General features: G+C 44.7%; 1 protein-coding gene across 2 annotated transcripts in view; it reads left to right on the forward strand.

Annotated features, from left to right (window-relative positions):
* plxna1b (plexin A1b) overlaps positions 1–25,345 on the forward strand; it is a 186,736-nt gene that overhangs the window by 8,605 nt on the left and 152,786 nt on the right. The window lies entirely within an intron of this gene.

Raw genomic sequence — 25,345 nt, forward strand, 5'->3', positions numbered from 1 at the left:
TGATAGACCGGTTGTTTTTCCTCTGCTCCTTCAGTGGAAACATGTGCTCAAGGACCATAAAACCCGTTTCCCTCCCTTTCCTCCCTTACATAGCTTGTTAAGGGAAAAACCACTCGACGGCATGTTGTGCAGAACATTGGTGGCTGCTCAGCCTAATTCTTTTTGCAGACCTGTGTTGCCTCCACACTGCACCGTCGTGGATCCCGGGGGTGCTTTTAAGTAGCCTCTCCCTCCACGACCCCCTGCGGAGGAGAGGCAAGCAGAGCAGAGGGACCTGGGGAATAAGTACTCTAGGCCAGACAATGGCGGACCGCCGGGAAGGGGGTGGGGCGTTGATTGTAACCACAAATGGAAGAAGAGCAGGGGGAGGAGGAGGCCTCGAAACTGAAAGGGAGGGGGTGGTTTAGGGGGAGGTCAAAGGTTAGACTGATCCCCACTTTAAAGGTGGAGCGGGGCCGTGCAGGTTTTATTGCCAGGGCCCTCGTGTTGCTTTTTGCGCAGCCTGGGGTGGACCTCTGAACTGCTACTGCATCACGGGGGAGGGGTGTTTAGGTGGGTGTGAGTGCAAGCTACACATTGCAATCCCATGATGGCTCCAGTTGTGCTCGGTGACCTCTGACCCAGCCTCCACTCCCCTCACCAGGAGCTGTCACACAGGTCAGCGGTGTGCCAACTCCCACATGACGAGACGTTAGGGGAGTGAAGAGTCTCTCTAAGTGTTGATCACCGGTTGTCTCTCACTATTTGTTTAGCAGTGAGTCTGTTCACTCAGCTGGTAGATTTTGGGCGGATAAGGAGGCAGAGCATGTGATGAAGCAGGCAGCAAACATGAAGGAATGCGTCAGCGATACCATTCAGCTCTTGTCGGGCCACCGCATTCCAAATGAAATGGGGTGTGTAACTTGTGACTGGTGTGATGTGCTGATGCGTGGCAGCTGGGAGGAGTTGCTTCCTTTCTCTCCAAGTCTTTCTCCTGGGGACCGCCTCTACCCCCGCCTCACCAAGATCCATGATTTCCTTGGTTTCCATTCCATGTGGAGGAATGTGACTGTTCTGGTTGATAGGCTTGGCTCTACATTTTTACCCGGGTGTGACCTCATTTGGCTCTTGAGATCAGCGTGACATGGCCTCGAGTGCACCAGCAGCCTCTCTCAGCCTGCCCTCTGACACATGACAGATAGTATTTGTCCAATTGGCACTTGAGGCGACACGTAATGTCGAATGTAGCTTGAAAACAATGGTATAAAAACCAATGATTAATTGTAGAGCAGACAAACGGGGCAGAAAAGGTTACATTTTCCAACCAAAGACATCATCAAGCTGAAATGTCAGGCATGCGTGACTTTTCTTTCTCCTAGACTACTAAAGAAGACACATCTCAGAGGCACAAACATGGCACAAGCTGTTTTTAAGCTCATTTAAGAGGCACACCTCATCCTGCCCTCGGCAATCAGTGCTGCAGTCAAACTTGGCCGCAGCACAGACACATTTTCAAAAGTAGCCTGTCTCCCAGTCTGCTTGTAGTTGCATCAACATAAAAGCCTTGAGCGTTTAGATTTGTGAAAGGGCGGGATAGGAGAAATCTGAACAAAATGATGCCAGAGCCTGCACCTCAGCCAGAAACGGCTGAGGGAAAAGAAGAAGACAACAGAGGAGTGAGGGAGGGAACTTGGCAGCACTAACTAACTCGGAACAGCAACAAGGCAGCTCACACCAAAGAATAATAAATAATGTCGTAGGGAGAAGCTCTCTGTGCAAGGCACATGGAGAAAAAGAGAAAGTGGGGAAAGAAGGATGACAAAAACTCTTGAGAAGCTGAGTCAAACTTTAATTAAGGACTGAACGAAGCATTGGAACAGCTGCTGTTGCTTGTGCCACCCCGCCACACTGGCTTTACGGCTCTTTTAAAAAAAAAAGCCAAACAGATGTTACGAGGGGGTGGTGTGGTGATTTTATCGGACGAGAAGTTTGGTTTCGGGGAAGAGGAGGAAATTAAACTAACCCACTCACCAGACTGGTGATTTCAGGTTATTAGTGGGGAGGTCTGCTGGTCACGGCAGTGATGATTGTGACTTTTGATATCTCAATAGCCTCCCCCCAATGCATTACAGTGTGTTAGAGTCACATCAGAGGCGTCTCCATGTCTGTTGAATTGCTCTTGAGCAAGATACTGACCGCCTGCATAACTCGGGGCCATCATAAAACAAAGAAATGGATAAATTGTACCTTGTGCTTCCAGCTCACTTATTGCAAGCTGCTCCGGATAATAACATTGTCTCTAAACCCTAAACTGTAATTTGTATTCAGTGCTCTAAATAATGCTGCTTGTCATAGGGGTGGCTACAAACCATATTTATTAAATATAAAACCATCATTATGAATTTCTAACAGACCTACATTTACTGAAATCATTAATTATTTATAAATTATCTGAATCCCATGTAACTGAACTGATTATGGCTACTTAACCAGCAAATCAACCTATGGTGTAGCACAGAAGTCATTCGAAATGAGACAGTTAAGATTTTAATAAGATTGTCTTCACAGTTATTAATTATTAGTTTACGCTGTCCAGCCCTACCTGACCTTTGTGATCAGTGTTGTGTTGTGACTTAGACTTTCAGGTGATATTCACACCAGCATGCCCTCTGTGGAGTGTCAGTGGCTTTCTGCTCTGATCCGAGCGTCTTCTCATCATCAACATGGAGCGATGCCATTTTGTTGTGCTCGCTCACCTCCTTTATCAGCGAGTCTGTCTCTCCCCTTCTCTCCCTCTTTCTCATTCTGTCACTCTCCTACGGAGGACGTGATGAAAATGGCTGTTTAATCATGCAGAGAGGTCAACCAATCAAAGGGCCCGGGCCCGAGTGATTTAAGGGCCTATTCAGAGCACAGCTGGAGGGAGAGGGGAGAGGAAAGAGGGAGGGCGACAGGGGGAGAGAGTGAGTGAGGGAGAGAGACAGGTTGGGGTTTGATTGCTGTATGGCGCAGGTCACCTCTCATCCACTTACTACTGGTCTAGTTTCACCAATAATTGTCCCTGATAGATTGATGTATAAGCAAGGAGATGAATGGATGGAGCGGGTAGAGGGCAGATTGGCAGAGAGACGCACACATAAACGTGCCGACCCGCCGGTGATGGGATACATACACACATTCTAAACTCACACAAGCTCATCAACATCGGTATAGACACACATCTTCCTCACATTAACTCAGGTGGCCTGCTTCCATTGTAACTGCTGAGCCCTCCACACCTCTCTCTCTCACACACACACACATGGACAGTTATGGCGTCTGCAGACAAGGCAGTTCTCACCTGAATGTCAATGGGAGAGAATGACAGATGGCTGGGAGGAGCAGAGGAAGTAAAGAGAGACAGAGACACTGATTTGTCTACTGTCTTGCGCTCCTGTCACACAAACCCTCCCAATATCCAATTTATGATATAGATATTGAATACGAGCTCAGCCTGTGTTTAAAAATGCCAAACACACAGGTGAAACACCTTCCTGTTGTCATTCACACGACCACAAGGTCCTCTGCTGCAGCCTGTCACACACAAAAACCACAAGGCAGAATTTTACAGGAGCTTGTATAATTCTGTGCACTTAACAGGATTATCACGTCTCAATGTCATTAAAGTGGTTACAACTTTGTTTTTACACTGGATATTCGACAAGGCAAAGGCAGCACACACAGACTTAGTATTTCTTTATGTGGTCACCTCATGAAAAGTTAATGCAACAACCCCTGCTCTGCAAGAAGTCATGAAATGGATAGAGGTATCAAAGAGTGGAATTAATGGCAGGGTGGTAGTGAGCTTGTAGAAATGATTGCTCTGGTAACCTCCATCCACCATTTCTGGACCTGCAGGCAGCCCTGGTTACGAGCAGGGTCATCCAGAGCTGATAACCCATGTTGGCCCATTCACACCGACTGCTATAACATGTTTTGGGTCATTGGAGAGATATTATGTTCTCTCCTTTTCTCTTCATCATTCTGTTGTAAACCCTCGCTTAGTCCTCTTTTACTCATAAAACCTGTAACATTGCTGCTGCAGTGCCAGTGGATCTCTTGAGACATGTTGGTCTCTTATAGCTGAGGACAAATGTTCAGCAACAGAAGATGTCTTGTGTTATTATTTTAGAAAAGTGTATTGCTCTTAGGGTTTCCTTAGCATTTTGAAATTGGCATCTCACATGTTTGCAGCATGCAACTAGTTTCTTATGATGAGTTGTTTTGCAGATCTAAATCAAAGTGTAATGTAACCCTTTGCTTGTCTGTAAATTGTGTTTATTTTCATTCACACTAGTGTTGCAAGAGAGAGATTGAGGGGAGTTTCAGCAGGTCCTGACAGGGGTATTGCCTGATCAACTTTATTGAGTAAACGGTATTGACTTTAGCTCCTGTTCACTCATCACCTTGACATGGCAATCTTCCACAAGGTTTCTGGGTGAAGCTAAATGTTTGAAAGGGACGTCTGTCACTCCCGCCCAGTATTTTCTGCCTGACTGTCTCTCTTCACTGTTTTCCTCTTTTATTTTATTTTTTCTTGCCTCCATGTTTCTTTCCTTTTGTTGTGTCCATCTCCCAGCATGCTTTAGTGTTGGTTTGCCTGTGACTAATCACACAGTTAATATTTGTTTGCTTCCAGCCAAGCTAAATTAACAACATGCTAAGTAAATTTTTGTTTGGGATTCATTTGGTACCTCCCAGGTGGTGCTCCTGGCTTTTTCCAAAGAAATTACATTTAAATGCCGCAAAGCACCAAAAGAGAAATACACAAATCATTGTCTTTGCACCTGCAAGGCCCAACCTGTTGCACACAGAGTAAAGACTTTGCTGAGCGAGCTAATGTCGATCAGTCAGTGGAAGGAGGGGATTCGAATCAGTCATGTTTTACTTTTTATAAATGAACTGTTAGGAAAGTGTGAAAAAGTTGGCATGTTTTAATTTAGCTTGTTTTGTCTTGAACAACTTGCAATGATATAAAACAGAGAGAAGCATCAGATCCTCACATTTGAGAAGCTTGATCGTTAAATCATTCAGTCACATTTAGTCGACTGAGTAATTGTTTCAGCAGTTAGATTTCTCTTCTCCAAAATCTCGTCTGTTAAATCCACCGAGGGCAAAGGGAGATGAGTATCCATGTCTGTTTCACGGCTGCACAGTGATTTTTTATTTTTTTTAATAACTTTGTGCTCGCTGTGGCTCTGCTTGTGTTTCTGATACAGCCAGCGAGTTAGTGTTCGTAGAGTGCCACTCCAGCAGATAGCTGGCCTCTTCCTCTCTCTTTCTCTTTCTCCCTCCCCATCTCTCTGACCTTGCGTCGGCGTGTGGAGATGAGCGCTGAGTGGATACACTCAATGAGTGGTGTGAGCGTGTGTGCGCACGCGTGTGCGAACGCTGGAGAAACCGTGGGAGCTCCCATTTGTTGTGTAAATGCAAGCCGCTAATTGACTGCCGGGCATGCAGCCTCTCCTTCACCGTCTGAACCCTGCCCTCCGCCGGGTCCCGGGGATCCTGCCAGGGGAATGTTTGCCCCCCTAACACACACACACGCGCTTACAACACCCCCCCCCTTTTCTCTCTCTTCGTCTGCCGGAGCAGGCCTGGCGCTGGGCCAAAGTGAGGATGGGCACAGCGCGGGCCTCTCTCTTCTCTCTCTCTGTCTGTCTCTGTGTCGGGCTCTCATAACAAAAAGCTACACGGCATTTACTCATGATAACATGCTGTGCTTTTTGACACTCTTTTCATCCAATTTCTCATCTCCAAAAACATAATGAGCGCTCTCTTTTTATTCCGATCTCACCATTGTTACAAGAATTTGATCTTTTTCACAAATGAGCAAACCATAGACCATCTTCACCAGCACGTACCGTCTCTTGCAGTAGTTGCACGTGCCAATAAAGCCACATGTAGATGAAGTGACCCTCGCTGCACTCAGACTTAAGTCATTGTCAAATTAGGGCCCAGTCTAGTAGCCACAGTAGCCATATCAGTTTTAGCCTCAGCGGTAAGCCCACATGAGACACCTAGCCCAACTGTTGCCTGGCCACAGGCCCAGATCTCAGACACACAGAAACAGTTTTTATGTAAGGCTGGCTGAATTAGCAGCCCGTAGCTACAGATAATACCCTCTTGACCTCCCTACTGAGTGTTCTCGTCTCTCTCTAATTTCACATGCAAGCGCCTATATTCAGGTGTCAGGGTTAAGTTGGTGTTAAAATGATTGACATGTTGCTATTCTATGCAATAAAAATTTATAAAGTGACAAATTGTGCTGGGTAAGTACAAACAGTACAAACATTTTTCACAGGATTGTTGTTGCTTGTGTTGCTGTACATTTCCTGTAAATCTCAGTTTCTCTTGAGGATAGTCAGAACATAGTCCTATGCAGTTCCAGTTCCTACATGATGACACCGAAAGTTGTCAGAGCATTTATGGGTTAGGATGCCTGTTTGTGGAGGTGTCCAAATCCAGATGAACGGATGTGTATGGACATGGCTCATGCATGTAAAAAAAAAAAGTGCGTTGAAACATAGAATCCAAAAACATTCACACGGCTCAGAGGTGGCACTGCGGTAGCGAGACCGTGCTATGTAACTATTTATTATATCATGGAGAATGTTATGAAGTAAATGCAATCAAAATTACAATAGTTGGTTGGAAAAACACATGCGCGCACACACAGGATCAGACCTCCCATGCTCAGGTTTTCCCAGGCCAGTCTATTGTTCTGCAGAGGTAAACATGAGGGAGCACAGCCAGAGGAACAGACAAACAATAAACTGACACACTCTGCTCTAACACTCTGTTTAGACTGCAAACACAAAAGAGCAAGTGTGTGTCTGTGTGTATGTTTGTGTGTGTGTGTATGTAGCCAACAACAAAGCAAAACCGCAATCCTGAGAAAGCGGAGGAACGTCGAGTTGCGGTGGCGGACCTGATGCATAAAAATGGCAACTTGCCGATTTCATAGCATTATCCTTCCCACGGTTCGAGGCACTGAAATGTCAACTGTGTCACTTTTCCGTTCTTGGCAGTTCGGAAATGCTGAGAATGCAGCGGGCTGGCAGTGATTCAGTGCAATAGATAGCTACAGTCAAATGCTCTGTCATGTTAAGTTTGTTTGATGTGATATTCACAGCGGACTTCACACCATTTGTTCATGGTATGCACAAGAATGGTACTTGACTTTCAAAACGGGTCCACACTTAAATGTGAAGGACTATTATTTTAGGCGTTCGATGGCAGCAAATGAGGCACAAAGAAACAAAAGCAAGGATTTAACATCAAGCTTGCCACTTATGCTCCAGAGACGACAACAATAGGATTAGCTGGCACGCTAAATAACCAAGGCCTGGCCAAGCCTCTTATACTGTCACAAGGCCCTTTTTAATGTATGTTAATATGTTCACCAGTTTTTTAAAAATACAATAAATTTCACATTTGCACAATAGCTGCTCTCTAAATCACAAAAGAAACGTGTATATTTGAAATGAGAACACTAAAGATGGCAATGCTATGTCAAGTGGTCATCTTTATTGTTTGTGTATATTATGTGATGCAGTGAGCCGTTAATTCCCAAAGTCGCCCAACAAGTCAGATTCACAACAGTTGCAGCAGGACAACAGGAACATCGCTTCTCCACAAGTGGAAACAAAAACAGAGTCAGAATGAAAGCGAGTCGCAGGAAGGTTGATTTAGGCGATCACTGTCGAGGACCATTAAAAGCAAATGCATTTCCTGTTTTGATCCCCACTGTAATCAGCACCTCTGCTCCGCAAACACATTCACTGCCAATAAAGCTTATTGAATCATATTGACCGTGTGCGGAAGCGGGGAGGAAAGACCGAAAATGACAGGGCGGCTGGTAAGCGGAGTGAGGGAATGAAAAGCCGAAAAGAGGAAGTAAAACTGAACGATGTAGAGTAAAAGAGAGCCGGGGGGGAAGAGGAAGAGGAATGAGGGAGCAAAGAGAAAAGGGAGAAAGTAACAGAGACAGGGAAAGAGCAATTTGCTCTTCCTCCCCCTGCTAGCTGCACCAGCAGTATTGCAGCCAGACAGGCAGTGCTGAATCTGAGTCAGCAAGAGTTGAACTGGGGCCCTAGCCTATAGCCCCGGGGCTGCTCGCACACACACACACACACGCACGCACGCACGCACGCACGCACACACGTGCACACACACATGCGCACACAGACACGGTGTCAGACCTGTCGCCCTATTCTCCTCAGCCCTCCAGCTCCAGGCCTAACTATAGCTGCTCAGCCAACCATTCTTAATTAGTAGCTGCTGCTGCCGCCTGCCCTGCCCCGGCGCCACTGTGGTAAAGCCCCAGCCCCGTGTGTGTGTGTGTGTGTGTGTGTGTGTGTGTGATGGGTTTCGGTTTGTGTTTGTTTGCTGTCTTTGCAGCGAGTCTCCATGCTTTCTCTGTGATATTCTGTACGTGCACAAACGTTACAGGTGGAGCAGAAGAAGTAAAGACCACATGTTGCTGCGTGTGCTCAGCAGAGTCTGTGGTTTTATGCATCCTATTGTTGCACCAAGCGCTTCCTCGCTTAAGTCTCCTTTTAAACTATCCATATTTCTCCTGCTGCTCAAGTGAGCTGCCCCTTTTAAGCATCCATCACATAGGAAAACCAAAAAATGCTTTCTACGTGCCACATCGTGCCGATCACATTGAGTTAGTGCAAGGGAGCAGACGTGCGCTGAAAAGCTAAAGAGACTCAGACTGTCAGGGAAATCTATATTTCCCCTATTTCCGACGTTCTGGGAGCACTTTAGTAACAGACTGTTGACTTCACAGTTTCAGGAGATGGCTTCAGGATCCTGTTTCACTGTTGTTCTTGTTGAGGTTTATGCCTGTCAAGAGAGCCAAGTGTGTGTACATTTTTGTGCACATGTGTGTGTGTTTATTGCTTGAATACTTGGCCGGGCTTCAATGACCACAACAGATGAAGAAGATATTGCACACAGTGCTCCATCTAGATCCCTGCCCATGTTCAAACTCCATACATCTTCCCCCTGCCTGCCTCTCTTCACATCCTGTCATGTTCATAGTATTAGGCGGCAGTGAGGGACTTGTCCAAGATGTGGACAGGCTGAAACATTTCTCCCTGAGGACCCCTGAGGACCCCTTCCACACATGCACAGTACAAACACATAGCTGGGACAACGCTGCCAGCCACTGGCCTGCTAATAAAGACCATATTACAATGAGATGAAGAGAGAGAGAGAGAGAGAGAGAGAGAGCAGACTAGCTTAGTTCAGCACAGGAAACACACACAGCTGGTAGACAGACAGTGGATAAAGTTTAATTTGCCCCACATGCATGCTCTCCATGCACACACATTCATATCTGTTCCTGGAGGAACACAGGCCACAACCCAGCAACCCAGTGACCTAAATTAGCAGCACTGCAGCCCCCTTTTCACTCCGAGGCTCGATCTAGGCCACGCAGACTCACGCCCGCTGGACGAAGCACCTCCATGCCGCCCGTTTACGCACAACCATAGCAGTACATACATTGATGGATGACTCAGAAATCCAATGTGAAGTGAGAGATTTGGTTGTGTGCTCAGCTGGGAGCTTGTAAAATAAATGTCTCAGAGTGCACCACTGCTGTTGAGGCTTTTCAGGATTTCTCCTATTTGACATGATAACAGCTTTAAGAGGTTTTTGATGGTGGTCAGAGCGGTTGTGGTCAGCCTACATAATCTGTCGATCTCTTTTACTCCAAGTCTCTTATTTTCATCTTTCCTCCTCCCCATCCCCAGTGAATCAGCTCTCAGAGGAGCTTCATGTTCTGGTGTGCTTGTTAAGCGCCATATTATGTAGCTGCACAATATCCCTTCTTTAGTGGCAGACTGACGCACGAGGCTATCCAAAAAAATGGGATCAAAATGAACGCTGATGAAGTGAGCCCTAAACTGTCTGCACCTGCTTTGTGAGTGCAATGATTTACTGACCCATGGCTGCCAACAATAAAGCTCCCTTAGTTTCATTTAAATTTCTTGTGTTTACGCTGCATACTGTTTTGGATCTACAGGTTAGGGAGGAGGAATAATGTTTTCTTTCACTCCCAAGAGCGAGTTGCCTGCATTTTGAGTAAGAGTTTCAATTGCATTTAAGATGCTAATGTAGCCTTTGGGGTGAGCTGAAATAGCTGGAGTGTGCCGGCGCTTTGTTTTGTCTCAGTTATTCATTAGGGCTTTAATAATTGCCGCATCTCGCTTCATACAAACACCGCCAGGAGAAATGGATTCTCTTGGTTCGCTCCTCGGAAAGGTCAGGGCGTATAGCAAGACACCTCCCAGACACACAGATTCACGATTCATGAGCCAGTTCTCTTGGAAAATGTGCTTTCTCTTGGACGATTGAGCTGCAGACCCGCTGTTTGTGTGTATGTCACTACTGAGTTTAAGGCAGCCGTTGGAATTCAAATGAGGCATGCAGGTTGAGACTTGAGTATTCCTCGAGAGACAGAGAGAGAAGGGGAGAGAGAAGCAGGGGTCTTCTGAAGACGTTTCTCTCTGCTTTTGGCATTGTGGGTATAGGTCACAAGCACAATTTTGGTGACAGGTTCTCGTCGTTGTGCGAGCCCTTAACCCTTCCCCCTTGTGAAATCATGAGTTTTAACAAGCCAGAACTGATCATACAAGCTATCCTTCCTTCACACCAAGGGAAGGGTCAGCCGACCTGCAGAGGAAAGTGGATTGCAGTGCGGCGATGGAGACCGGCTTAGCGCTGAATCCCATTATCAAACAGCGTTTGTCAAATAATAGGTCAAGGCCCACTTGTACCAAAGACATATTAGGTTGTGGTTTAATTCCACAGCTTTGTGGAACTGATTTTGCTCAGTGTAAAGTGATTTGGTAGAGAACAAAAGGTTTCTTGTGTTAAGTCTGTTCAGACAAAAGCTTGATTTAAGATCCTGTGCTGAAGGGATATGCATTGATAACAATATAGCTTTTACTTTGCTTTTATTGAGGCTACAGTTGTTAATATTGATTATTTTTCTGCTCTTGCATGACTTTGTTTTCAACCATGGCAGGCACTTAATAGAGTCTAACACTAACAGCGTTGTACGTTGCCCGTCCATTACGACCATAAATTGCAGAAACTAAAAGCTCCCATGTCTGTGCTTTATCCAGTTTTGCACCTGTACTTTCCAGCATTGGCATATATCCCAACAGTTCCTGCACCATTACCAATGCCGTTTACTTCACTTTGAAGCTGAGAGACCAAGCTTGCATAAATATCCAAACAATGTACAATAATGGCGCTCAAATAACGCCTCAGCCATATTTTCAATCTGCTTTGAAAGTGGCGTTGAGTGGCTGAAATAAGAGAGAGACTGGGGAGTTATGAGTGGCAGTAGGTCCCTGGGGGACCATGGAACATGGCAGGTCATTTGCCTGGCCCGTATTGGTGTAATATATTTGTACACTACAGCGTGGTGGCCCGGCTGAGAATGCAGAGGGGGGGAGGCGGTGGAGAGGTGGAGGCAGCGAGGCGCTTATTCTGCAATAGGAACAGAGAGGAGACTTAATCAGACTGGGGCAAATAACATTTAAACACATTTAAATCCACGGGGAGCAGAGTATTTCTTATCTTGTAATGATTGCGTCCCCCAGTGAGGCTGCGTCTGTCATGCACGGCAACATTCAGACCTGAGACTAAAATTACCAGTTTCATTCAGCTCCTCTGTAGGGTACACTCTGTGCGGGGCTTTGTACAGAGAAGTTTGTCTTCTCTCTGGATTCTCTTGTCAAAATAGTTGGCAAGCGTACAACGAGAAGGGCGTGTGTGCTGCTTCAGGCCCGTAGCATCCAGCGTCGCAGTTGTCCTATAAGCCATAGTCATATCTAACTCAGTCTTATGTTGAACAAGAGACTGATATATTTAGTCCCTCTGCTCTCCTGTCTTCTTTCCCTCTCCTCTCCTCCCCTCTTTGTCTATGGCATTCCACTCACTCACCACTCTCTTTCTCATCTCATCTTCCCCCGCTCCCACCAGTCCCTCCTTGTCTCTCCTTATCGCTCTTCCTCTGTGCTCACATTTCTGTCTTTCCAACACGTCTCCCTCTCTGTTTTTCTTTCTCCCCATGTCTGTTTTTATCCTCCCCCCCACACTCGCCTCCTCCCCAAAGATCTGCTGCTCTGTTACTGTAACGACACTGACAAGCTCGTTGGACACCGTTTTGGCTTTGTCTCTCATCCGCCTATTTCTCCTTTATTTTCATACGCAGTCCTTTCCCTCCCTCTGTCACTTGCTACATTTAGAAACGGGAGCTCCTAATGTAAACTTAGTCGGACACAAAGACCTTCACACACCGACAGAATACACACACGCACACACCCTGTTTACACCAGTACCAGCTTTATTAATTGTACTGTCTGCCAAGTTGAAAGACAGTTTCAGTAATATGACCTAATGAACGTGTGCTCGAGGTTACTGTGTGTTTTGTCTCCTGTTGAATCTCCCCACTCCCTCCCCTTGTCTGCCCTGTGACTGACTCACAATGGCTGATGTTACTTGTCCTTCTGGACAGACCAGTAGGCCCGGCCCTTCCTTTTGGGAGGGCTCCAAGAACAGCCACGCAAAGGGCTCTGATCATAAAATGGATGTATTGGATTGAAGACTGGAATCCTACTTAGACTTCAGTGCCAAACATTTTTGGCCTGGGGATGGATAACTTGGTATAAAAGTTAGACTGTGGCTTCCAGTTGGTTCATCATCAACAAAAAAAATCTGTTGAAGTTTCAGTATTATTTCCCCACATTGTTGTGTAACAAATTCTACTTTGATACAATCGTGCATACAGTTAATTCATATTATATTTGCTTTTAAAAATAGGTTTACTTCATGCTGGGAAGATGGGATTGTAAACGGCCCAATTGTTCTTGCTAGATAAAATTATGCAGTTATGCAAATTACATATTTTTGTTGTTGTAGTGGTAGGGCCTATAAAAGTTTCTTAAGCAAAAAAAAAAGTAATTTTTCATTAGATGTTAACTTGATTAGCATTTACAAACAGTTGAAGAGAGACTGTGGGAGTTGTGTGAAAATTCACACCTAAGAATCACAGTAAAGGTTAAATTTTCACAATAACCAAACTTGTTTATTAAGAAGCTCACAGGTTTGGGGAAAAAATAAACAAGAATAGATGCAGGCTGTCATGTTTGATATGGTACTGATGAGTCTCCGAAGCTTGACTGGATGACCTGAATCTGTATCTTTATGGAAACAATATGATGAATTTAAGGCAACTTCATGTACAGTGGTCCCTCGTTTATCGCGGGGGGTACGTTCTAAAAATAACCCGCAATAAATGAAATCCGTGAAGTAAGGTTTATAATTATTATACATGTTTTAAGGCCGTAAACCCCCTAACCACACACTTTTATACACCTTTTTACACACATTTTGTACAGTACTCCCTTAGTTAATCAGGACGCAGAACACAATGCGCGCTCATATTGTACAGTACGCTGTAAAAAAAAAAGCATGCAAAAATACACAAAAAAAAATCTGCGAAACAGCGAGTCCGCGAAAAGTGTACCGCGTTATAGCGAGGGACGACTGTAGTCATAAATGCTCAACGGTTGAAGCACTCAATTGGAACTCCAACAGATCCTTGTGGAAGTTGTAGTGCAGCACCATAAAGAGTATTGTTTTGAAGTACTTCGTCTAAGTTGAAGTGGTGTTGGGTGTAGTTATGTGACAGGCACTCAGGTGCCCACAAGCCGAGGAAAAAAAGTTTTGCTTTCAGCTAAACATGCACAGACCGCTCTCCTCTTATCTCTCTTCATTCCTTCTCGTTCCGCCTCGCTGGCTATCTGAAAAGGTATCGTCAACTCCTCTCATCTCACCTTTCTATCTGTCCCTCTTTTCTCTCCATTTCCATCACCTTACCTTTTCACCTGCACCGTTTTCTCTTTCGTGTCTCCTCATCTCCCGCCTGATTATTACTGCCTCTGCTCAGTCTCCCTCTTCTCTCAGTTATATTTTTTCATTCTCTTCTCCAGCCTACGATCTAATTCAGACTTTTTTGTGTCTTTACTGAGAGTCTGTAGGTCATCATTAAATGTACATTTAGCTTTTATGTAGTTAGAGTGGAGAAAGTGTTGTAGTTATTACTGTCTGCGAATTAGGTTTCAGTCATGCACACAGCCACAGTTACACACTAGCCTTGGTCCCCGTCTCTGTCACCGCCTCTATTGTGAATCAGTGATGCGTGCAGCACTGTGCGCTTCACCAGGAATACAGTATGTGCTGAGGATCTGGGACAAGACAGGAAATCGTCTTAGCTCACAGGCTCCTATTCGTCTCCTTCTACTGAACACCATGAATGGGCTGTGCATGTACATTCACACACACGCTGTCTGTTGGCTGGAGTATTCACTGGGAAAAACTTAGCTCCTGAGCTAGTCAGATAGACGAGCTTCCTTTGTTTCAGCTCTACAACGGCGGGACTGAAGATAATTGGCGTTGGCCTCACATGACTCACATGTAACAGTGCCATTTAAACAGAATGAAGGGTCCTCTCCCACTGAGTTCCTGGACATGGCAGTGTCTTTGTTTAGTGTGTATACTGCTGAAGATCTTCCTGTATATTATGATGAGTTTGACCATGTGTGTCATTGGGTGGCAGCTTGCCTCATTTGTTGGCCAGCGTCTCATGCTCACAGTTCTCAGTTTCATGCAGAACAAAAAAGCAACGCTTCATCTTTTCTTTCAGATTGATTAAACTAGGAATCATCTTTTTTTTCAAATTGCCTACAAATAACCTATGACCTTAAACTGACATTAAATGTTGGAGACCTGCTGTCTGTGCCCTTTCCACAACATCTTAGATGAATTATCACACTATTTTTCAACGGTTCCCTTTTATAAAGAGTTGAATCCACATTCCCCCAGGCAGAGACATCTGCCTCAATCCTGATGTCTTGTGACCCATCTGAGGATATAAATCGGTTAAACACCATGTGACACAAGCCACACGCCTGTCTTAAAGCATTTAGAGCACAGGATAAAACCATGCGGTCATAGCCAATGATATGGTTACTAATACTCCTCAACAGCACACATCCGGATACAGTATGGGCCTTAATGGACAAAGATGGATAAGGATGTTGTCCAAGTCAATAGTGACCCAACCCAGACACACTGCGTGCATATGAGTGCTTTTGCTCTTGTGCTTTCATTACAACAAAGCAGGACATTTATTTGTGTTAACTTGTACTGGGTGATGTAATGATTCCGACTAAGGCAGGAGGGGCAGATGGTCAGTTGTCTGTCAGTGTCAATAAGCTTAAGGAGCGGAGACTATGTGTAGTGCGATGGGGCACCAGCAGAATTCACAGCTGAGAAGATATGAGCTAGATTAAGTCTTGGATTTGTGTCAAGTCTTTGAAGTGCGCAGGTCAGATGTCACCCCCTTTATGATGTAATCTTAATAGTGAAATCAAAAAAGGATTCTGGCTGAGATAGTCTTATCTACAGATGCATATTTTGTCAAATTTTTCCTGTCAACACAAAAACCAAGTGGTGCCACAGATATGAAAAGGCCAGACTGTACTTTGGACGTGCTTTGTGTTTTCATTCTCAAGTTATCGACTCTGGCTCTCAAAGAGTGAAAGTTGCATGAGGTTAATGTTAATTTGATATAAGCAGTTTGACATATTTTCTCATTAGCTGTGTCTTATGAATACCTCTGCAGTCCCAAGCTGACCATTCATCTTGTACTGATGATGTTGGCCGTCCGCATAAACTTACTCTGGAAGTCCAAGAAGGGAGAGGCCTACCTTTATGGCGCTGTTAAAACAAAAGCAGGCAGTGATTCTTTTTAATACCTTTCTCCTTGAAGTGACTCCCCTTCCACTCGCTACTACCATCAACAGTGCTGCCCTCATATGCTTAGAGAGTGGGATTTATAATGGCACGTCTGTTTTTACAACAATCAACACTCTCTGGCAAGTTTTTACAAAGTGTTGCAGCGCCAGCCCACTCCAGCACTCTGGGTATCAAGGGTCAATCAAGCTCATAAACGGAGGGTGTGAGGAAGAGAGAGCAGAGGGAGGGCACTGCAGCTGAAGGCAGCAGTGTTTGGTAATAAGCTGTTTTGGGCAGAGCAGACTGCATTCCTTTAGAGTGAACTCAACAGGGAGAATATAAGCAGCGCTATGAAGGAATGCACCAGTTTTTCTTGTAACAGAAAAGAGCTCAGAATTGTCTATTCATTGATCAGTGTACCATATAAACGCCACATTTTTATTATTTGAGTACACTTCAAAGTTACATTATAAAACATGTCTCCATGAGTACAACAACATCTTAAATTTGTCTGTATGTGTGTATGTATGTGTGTACATACATACACACACACACATATATATATATATATAAAGATGAAATGTTGTGATAGGCGATACTGTTTTATTATGTCCTCAGTTCACCACTGTGCTGAGTTCACTGGCTGAACCTGTCCTTAACCGTGGTTTCATGACATCAACACCTGTACAACCAGCTTGGAGAGCTCAAACCACAGCTTGATTGGTGGTTTGAACAACTGTTTGAAAACCTCAAGGATGTTTGTGGTTGACCTTCATTGTGACATGAAGGCATTACTCAGTGTTGATTTAAGCCATGGGGTGGCATGTAGATACATGCTGGGTTTGTGATTAGCAATAACAATGCCCGGCCCCATTCACACTCCATGGGGTAGTTTCCTAATATATCTACACCGGTGCAGTTATGCGTTGTAATTTTATAACCCCCAACTATCACATTGCAAGTAGAGAGTTCATATTTTAAATGATGTGTTGCTTTTTGAGGCTGTTTCTGGTCAAATTACAGAAGAGGCTTTTGTGGCCCATCACTCTCAATCCTGCCTCTATCTCAAACCTGGGCTGCTAACAACATTGTACCCCGTGTCACTTAGATAGCTGTGATTGATGTGAAACTCTAGCTATGTAAGTCATCTCAGTTAATGTTGCTTACCTTTATCCTTTTGTCAGAAACTATGTGCTTTCCAAATATGGTGATATCCCAGTAGATGCATTCAGGCACTTCTCAGATTTCAGGACTTTTGAGAGTTGGTTGCTAAATAGCAGTGCATTCTTGAGTTTTTTTGACATAAAAATGCACCATCTAACAGTTGGCTAAAAAAATATGAAAGCTGTGAAAAAGGTAATGTGACATTAGTCGCATCACGCACTGTGCTGAAACAATGTTGCAGTTCAGCAGACCTTGAAAATATTGCTAAAAAGTAGCCACTGTAACAACACGTGGTAAAGAAAAGTCATTCAGTCATATCTATTTAAAGTTTGCATACATCACCTAGCATTTAGGATGGATGGATGTGTTTTGTGTTGAGTTCATTGTTTCAGCTTATAAAGCTATAAAAAACACACGTGCATGTAGTAAATTGACTAAAATATACATGTAGTTCTTAAGTGTGCAAGATGTTTACTTGTTTAGTGTCGGTTAATTCAATTGTGAAATATAAAATGTAATCCTGCCTTGTAACACATGGAGATATTGAGTCCAAGTGAAGTTTACAACCTGCTGTTGCATGTCATCACCTCAGATCGCTCAAGCTTACTGTTGTTCTCTTTAAGCCACGTCAAACTAAAACGGCATTAGCATTATGCTGCAGACAACAGTGCAGGCTCAGTGTGATATTGCCACAGTGGTGAAATTTTGAACTAACTGCACTGTTAACTGCGTCGCGTTGTGAGTCATATCAGGCACATTGTAGCCTTGACCTACATATCGCCTACCTCTCCCACATTCACACACACACACGCACAGACAGACAGACACAGGATTTGTCATAGAAAGAAAAACCCTGTCGCACAAACACAGTGGAGAGATTAAGAGTAAACCACTAATCTGACGGTGCCTGCATCAGTGTGTTTGTGTGTCTGTGTGCTGCTTTTTTTTTAAAAATGTGGGCAGGTTTATGCGATGACTGGTTCAACCGTTTTTCATTCTGTCTAAGCGGCAGGAATGAAGGCCTTTTGTTTTTTCCAGGAATTTCACCCCTGAGAGGAGAAACGGGGCGGAGAAAATGTGTTCCCGTGCTCATGCTTAGTTTGTTTGTCATCGTCATAAATTAGACGTTTGAGCAGCAGTTTGTATTTTATTTAGGTTTTGGCACTGATGTGAGTCATAAAAGGTTTGAAGAAGGGGGAGAAAGGGATGTGAGCTGTTTTGAAATGGAGAAAATAAAGAAATGGGGTGAGAGGATTCAATTGGAATATAAAGATGGAGACGAACACAGTCTGTCTGTACTTCATGTGTTATTGTAGTGACAAGGGCTGGATGCCTGGGAGACACCCTGGGGCGCTCAACCCTGTGTTCACCAGCCAAATCAGACACAATGTTCATAAAACTGTTCAGAGCGCAAAGATGGTGCCATTCACCATCCAGTCACCTCAAGCTGTTTAGCAACTGTTCAAAACACATTGGCTGTTTGACTATTTGCTTAATACAGAAAGTGAGATTTGAAGATTAAGTTAGGGTTACATAGATTACAGACAAACATGGCATGTGTTTGATGAGGTGATGAATTCCACAGAGAGGTTTGTCCACAGCACATTCCCTCTGCATTCCAGCTTGGAGCAGACTTCATGTAAGATTTGCAGCGGTCAGATTCAGAGAGGTCGGAGGAGCTGGTGCTAATATTGCCATGATGTGTGTGTGTGTGTGTGTGTGTTATTCCTGCCCTTACGGCCCCATATTAAACACACACACAGTAGTCATCGACTCCCCTTCTCCCTCTGTCTTTTTTTCGACAACTGCAGGCAGAGCAGCGACAACTGTGCACTGTTGCCCCAGAGCATAGGCGCATATGCACACACACACACACATTACCACATCCCTGTGTACCAGAAGTGTGTGCCTGAAGTAACGTCTGTTAGTGTATAATCCCGTTTTACCTCTGAAAACACAAAGATTGTGTGTGTGTGTGTGTGTGTGTGTGTGTGTGTGTGTTTATTGTCGCAGGGAACGAGGAGAGGAAGGAATTTGTGTGATGTATTGCCCACAGTCTGTGTACTGTCTCGGAGTGGCAGCTGTCACACACACACACACAGACACACACAGACACACATGTCTGTTATCCACACGGCACAGAGAAGTGTCAGAGAAGCAGTTGTCCTTGCACTTACTGCCACTCTAGCCCTTGAATGTGTGAGTAGATTGTCTGGCAGTTTCTACCCTCGTCCTTGTGCGGGCCACTGATTCAAGCCTGGGAAACAAACAGAGAGGACAGTGGAAGTAAGTGACGTCAGTCAGATTATTACAGATTAACAGGCTAGCAAAAAGGCTGTCGTGCAAAGTCCCAAAAAGTCTCCTTTTCATGTTTTTAATTATTGTTTATTATTATGTGTTTTATTAGCTGGGGCTCACTTTATTAAAAAAAAAAAAAAACCTTTTACAACCTTCACATTCCATTATTCCATGAAACAGAGCCGAGCAGCTTGTAAAGTGACTGCGGTAAAGGATTTATTCTTGGCTAATGTACTTAAGTAAAAACTAATATAGAATAAACCAAGGACGATGTTTGAGGCCGGTGTTTCGACTCTGTAGCTTTTTCTCAACTCCTTCACTGTCAAGGGTAGCTGCTAGACAGGTCTGGATCAGGTTTTATCACTGCAGCCGGGCTGATGGCTTGAAAGTCAGCACAGCAAGGTGCTTTAAAGACAGGGGGCTCAATTTGTTCCAGCGCCTGACTTCCGAAACACACACACAAACACACACACACGGGCACATGCGCGCTCACTACTTTTGTACTTAGGAACAAGGCATTTGTTTTGGCAGGCCACCTGCCACACGGAGAGGGAAAGGGCACCGGCGCTTGTCCTCCACTAAACTGATTTACGTTGGCACTAAAACAGAACTCATAAGGGCTTTTTATACACCTCAAGACTTGCCAGTCAGCTTGTTCCCCCAGCCAAGGCAGGAAGGAAATGATACAAGATACCACAATATACAATACTGCTTTGTTGTTCGACCTCTTGAAAATTGGTCTTACCTCCTCTGAAATTTTTCTTGGCTCGCTGGAGGACTTGAATATGATGTGGGGACAGTTGTTTTTGGCCCCTTTTTAAAAAGTGCCTGGTCATATTTTGGATATCCTGTCCTCATGACTAAGTGCCTTTTTGTCACTTTTTTTCTTGCTCATAAAGTAATGATATAATGACACAAAAATGAACATCAGCTCTTAGGTTGACTCTTCCAGGTTATGTTGCCCCCATGGGCATTCTCCATATACCCTCCATATTCAGCTATTAACACGTCGTCCTCTGCTGTCATTCAGCTGTTATTGAAAAAAGGAGGACCTTTATGAACAAATTTCTATGGACAGTGACAGATGGGCTGAGATATTTTTTTTTATAATATTCCACTGAGTTATTGTAATAATGTTGACATTCTCTGATAATCCTCAGCACACAGAGCGATTGCTTTGTTGCAGCGCTGAGATTTGAGTTTTTGGTGTGTTAAGAGGAGCGTTGCAGCTTCAGTGTGGGTTGGATTGATGGTCTGCCCCCTCCTCTTTCTGAGATAGCCTATTATTAGGACATATGTCAGACTGGTGGGTTAACCAGACTGCAAATAACTAGCCTGCGCCATGCCTACCTGCAGTGTGTTTGTGTGTGCTGACTATTTCTTCAAACCACCGAAATTGGAGAGCAACCCACATCTCGTTATAATAGCTTCATGCAGACTTTTCGTGTGTTTGTAGCCGTCTGCCGGTGTGTTGTCTGTCCAGGGATTGCCACCCATCCCTCCATCAATCCATCCCTCTGTCAGTGTGTCGGGGGATGGTAATCCATTCTTCCCATATGCAGATAGTAGTGGCGAGATTAGACAGACCCTGGGAGAGGATTAAGGCTTCAGGGGCTTGGCTACCTTCTATCTTACTCTCCTCTACAACTACCCCAACCCCCCCTCCACCACCACACCACCACTGCCGCTTCCTGCTGCCTACTTGTGCTGTTTAGTCCCTTACACGCCCCTCACCCACCTCCCTTTTCTCCTCCTGGGCAAATCTCCAATCTCTCGAGTGTGTTGGCTGCTGAGGCAAGAGGTGGAGGGCAGATTAGGATAGAGACCCATTAGGTTTTTGTGCGTGTGTGTTTTGAATTTCATGCGCATGACATATTTTTCTCTGTCTTTCTGCATTTTTAATGTGTTTGTGTGTATACACAGAGAGGGGGATATGCTGTGTGTGTCTTTCAAACCGTATTGCTTTGAGTCACCTCCTTGATTATGCTATGGTTGAGTTACAATAATCGACTTAGTTCATATATGAGAGTGTGTGTCTTGAGAATTTGCATTCATTTTCTTCCGAACCTTTCCCGTCTCCCCTCACTATATTTTTTGTCTTCCTTAAACCCTAAATTCCACCCGCTCACCTCTCCCTCTTATCCCAGATGTGACCCACGTGTTGCGACGCGGTGCAGAGGGTAGGGAATCTGTCTGAACACCGCTCCTCTTCCTTCCTCGTCGTCATCTCTCTCTCGCCACCTTCTCCCGCTCTTTCTCCCCTCCAGCGGCGAGTGCTGTAATTGATATGCCACCGGCAATAAATCAGCACAGCTCCAGGGCTGAGCAACGACCATTATCTGAACGGACAGGTTTAGCCACTTTGGAGAAGAGGGTGAGAGAGGAAGAGCTGATCCAGCTCAGCTCACAAGAGTCACCAACAACACACCACTTCACCGGCCGCTCAATTTTTCAACATACATAACATACCACCAGAGCCTAGCTTTTCTCAGCATTCCCTCTTCTGTTAAGCCAAATAAACAAATTGAAGTCAAGCTGTGAAAGGCCCCTCCTTTTAAAACTCCCTCTCAATCCCTCATTCTAATTCCTAGTGTCCATAGGGATGCAGTACAGCCCTGTCAATTGATAAGACATCCAGATATCAAATCCAATCAACCTGGCCCCTTACAGCCTGTCCTCTCTAATGCTTTTCTCTGATGTGATAACGGCCCCGGCTCCCCCGATATGGTGGCTGCCCATTCCCAAAGCCACAGACACGCTCCAGCCCAAAATGATTGACATGTTTTTCCTTGATGGTGCCAGATATGGCTCGCAACCTTGTTCCAGCGGTCTTCCCACCATTTCACTTTTCACTCTGGAGGAAATTGAAATTGAAGAGGGTTTGGAGGGATAAGGAGGGAGAGAGAAAATGGAGAGTTTGAGGAAAAAAAAGAGGAATGTGTGTAAGAAGTGACTGACTATATCCACAACAGTTGGACATGTCTGCCATGATGGGTTGGAACAGGGAGTTTGGTTTTTTTATCCATGCTGTCTGTAGTTTTGAAGTTTATATTATGGAGATGGGTGACTCCATGTGTTTGTCGTGATGTCATTGTGTTATTATCAGGATAGATAACAAGCAGCTGGAGACCCCCAGATGCAATTTGTTGTGCGATTCACACTCTCTTACATCAAGCTGCGGCTGGCCTAAATGAAGAGGAATTACTGTAGGGACTATTTTTTTTTTTCACGCTTTCTCTCGTCCTTTATCAGGCTCGCTCATTTGCTCGCTCACTCACTCCGTCTCATTGTATCTTTCCCTCACTTGGAAATGACAAAAGGAAAATGAGGCAGCCGGCCTCCCTACGTGCCACAGCGCTTTAAATTGACATCTGCTCACGTCGCGTGGTGTGACTGTACCGTTGAGCAAGAAATTAGGCTTTTTTATAGTCTAGCTTGTCACTTTATTGCTACTGCTTATGCCAGAGAGGCTGCGATGTGCATCGAGTCATTTTAATCTCACAGAGTGGAGAGTCGGGGTATATCTGATGGCTGCAGCTCAGGCCCTTCTGCCTGCAGTTACCTCGCCGAGGTGCCTCGATCCACGGGGCTCCCCTGGTGTTTGATTCAAGCACAGGTAGAGCTCTGATTAAAATGCAGCAGAAGTGTCGCCTTTTGTTTGGCTCCTCACTCAGCCCCTGCTCTTCTCTCTCTGTGTCTTTCTGTCTGTGCAGTTTCTTCTCCTCTCCGTCTCCTACCTTTCCTGTCTTTGTTCTTGCTCAGCTCCTCTTTCTCGCAGTGTTTTTCCCCCCCTCTCTCCTATACATTTGTCTTCTCCTGACTTTTCATTTGTGGAAATTGGATGACACCACCTCTCCCTGAACCAGGCTAGCTCTGTCTCAGCTGAGCTATGGTTTGCTATTCCATGAACGTCGCCACTACTATTTCTCTTCTCTCCTGCTCCCCCCCGTTCTCTTTCTTTTCTTGCTCACTTGCACCACCAGTGACTAAAATTGATGTGCAATTCAATGACTCCTCTTACTGAGGTGTTTTAATTCTTTCAATACTTGCAAAAGTGCAATTTTTCCCCCTGAGTGTTCACCACACACTCTTTCACACATACCTGCCTTCCTTGAGGATAGCTGTATTAAACAAAAAAGGAAACAGACTCACATTTATCCCTCTAAGCTTGGTAAACTGACCACCTCCTGATATGTATGCCTGGTAGTGATCGATGGACACAGATAGCTTTGGTCCTGAGTGGCTAACCACATGAGCAGGAGGCGGAAACTTAAAAAAGCAGAATAAGAAAAAACCCACATCCCTTGCTCTCTCTGTCCTTCTTTTGATTTTTTTCCCCTCACCTCCCTCTTCCCCTTCTTCCTTCCCCCCTCATCTTTCTGTACTGTCTCTCATCTTTTCTGATTTGGTGTGGTCATAAAACACCCTTCGTGCAGACAGTTTGATAGTCAAGGTGAAATTGAAGCGTGGGGTCCCTGGAAGAGTTGCGCCCTATTTTGCATAATCAGCATTTACAGGAGAACTAATGTCCCAGTATTGCAGGAACATGATTGGCCTGTCAAATAGCAGTACACACTCGGCAAACCTTGTTCCTCCTCATCATTGCATTGTCGTTAGAGGACGCCCAAAGGAGCAAATACTCTCCCTTTTGACTCCTCCTCCTCTCCTCCCCCTCCTCCCTGTCCTTTACCTGTAAAACGTCCATCCTGTAAATTATATCCGTCCTGCTGCCTTTTTGATATACCGCCTCTGTTGTCTGCATCCCAGGTTGTCAAGGGATACCAGCTGTGGGTTATAGTGTTTGCTGGGTCAAAATATATTTGTGTTTTTGTAAAAAGCTCAGAAATGAAAGCTGAGCACCCACCCCACTCTGAATGTATCAGAATTAGCTGGTGTGAGAGGAAAGTGATGTCAGTGTGGATGGAAGTAGGGCTGCAGTGAAATGTGGGCAGACTGAAAATAGCTATGTCGGTGTAGGTACTGGTCACAAGATGAATAAATCTAGGAAGTCTATACACATGCATAGGTTTGAGAGCAAACCGTAGACTTGACCTAACCAGGGTACAAGTTATCTGCTATGTGTGCTTGAGTGCAATACATTACTGGATGGTGTTGTGTCCAACCAGATTAAATTAGGTTAAATGTTGTTATCGATATCTACTCTGGGACCCTCATGTGCCATATTGTATGTATAAATAAAAAAAAATAAATAAAAAAAATGAGGTCACCTTTCGATGCAGTGTGGTTGTCTGTCTATCTGTGTAGCAGGGGACGGGCAAGTTTTGAGTGCTGTCTGAGGGGGCGGCGCATGATTGGCTGCGGAAAAGTGTTGTGTAAGATAGGGACCCTTCAAAAACCATCAGTGGATGGTTAACGAGAACGGTGCTCTATATGCAGCATACATCTCGGTCAAGGACTTTTTATATTTCTCTTGGCTCAAGTTATATTTGTCCTGATATATATACAGTATATAATATAATAATCGTAGCTCCCAGAGGGAAAGCAATGTGTGCTGGTCTACCTGTTGTGCTGCCATGAGAGGCAGATACAACTGGATACAAGTGCCAGAACTGCGGGTGTAATTACAATTACTGGATAGTGTGTTGATGCCGTAGAGAGCATGACAGGAAAGCTTTCAAGCAGTCCTAGCTATAAATTGCTTGCTGTCAATGTAACGGTGCCCACAGGCACTTTTTCATACACACCCCTCCTCCGAAGCCACCATGGTAAAGTTGAAAGTTATGAAATATTAAAGAGTTCAGTGTTGTGAGTCTATAACTCATTCCCGCAACACTGGCATTATGTGTACAGAGCCTTTAATAATCGGTCCATGCCTCCCCGGCTATCTTCACTCAAAATTAAATGCCGACACAAATTTTCCTTCCAGACTTGATTTGATATCATTTATTTATCACCGGGGCACAAATGTCTGCTTGAATTTTTTTCTATTTTTGGCTGTGCAGTGTGTGAGCCTTTTAGGTCACTCTGTCTGCTTAATGCATAATCAATAGGAAATGTTTCTTGGACACTCACCCTG

The sequence above is a fragment of the Larimichthys crocea genome, chromosome VI (genome assembly GCF_000972845.2).
Source record: "Larimichthys crocea isolate SSNF chromosome VI, L_crocea_2.0, whole genome shotgun sequence".
NCBI lineage: Eukaryota > Metazoa > Chordata > Actinopteri > Sciaenidae > Larimichthys > Larimichthys crocea.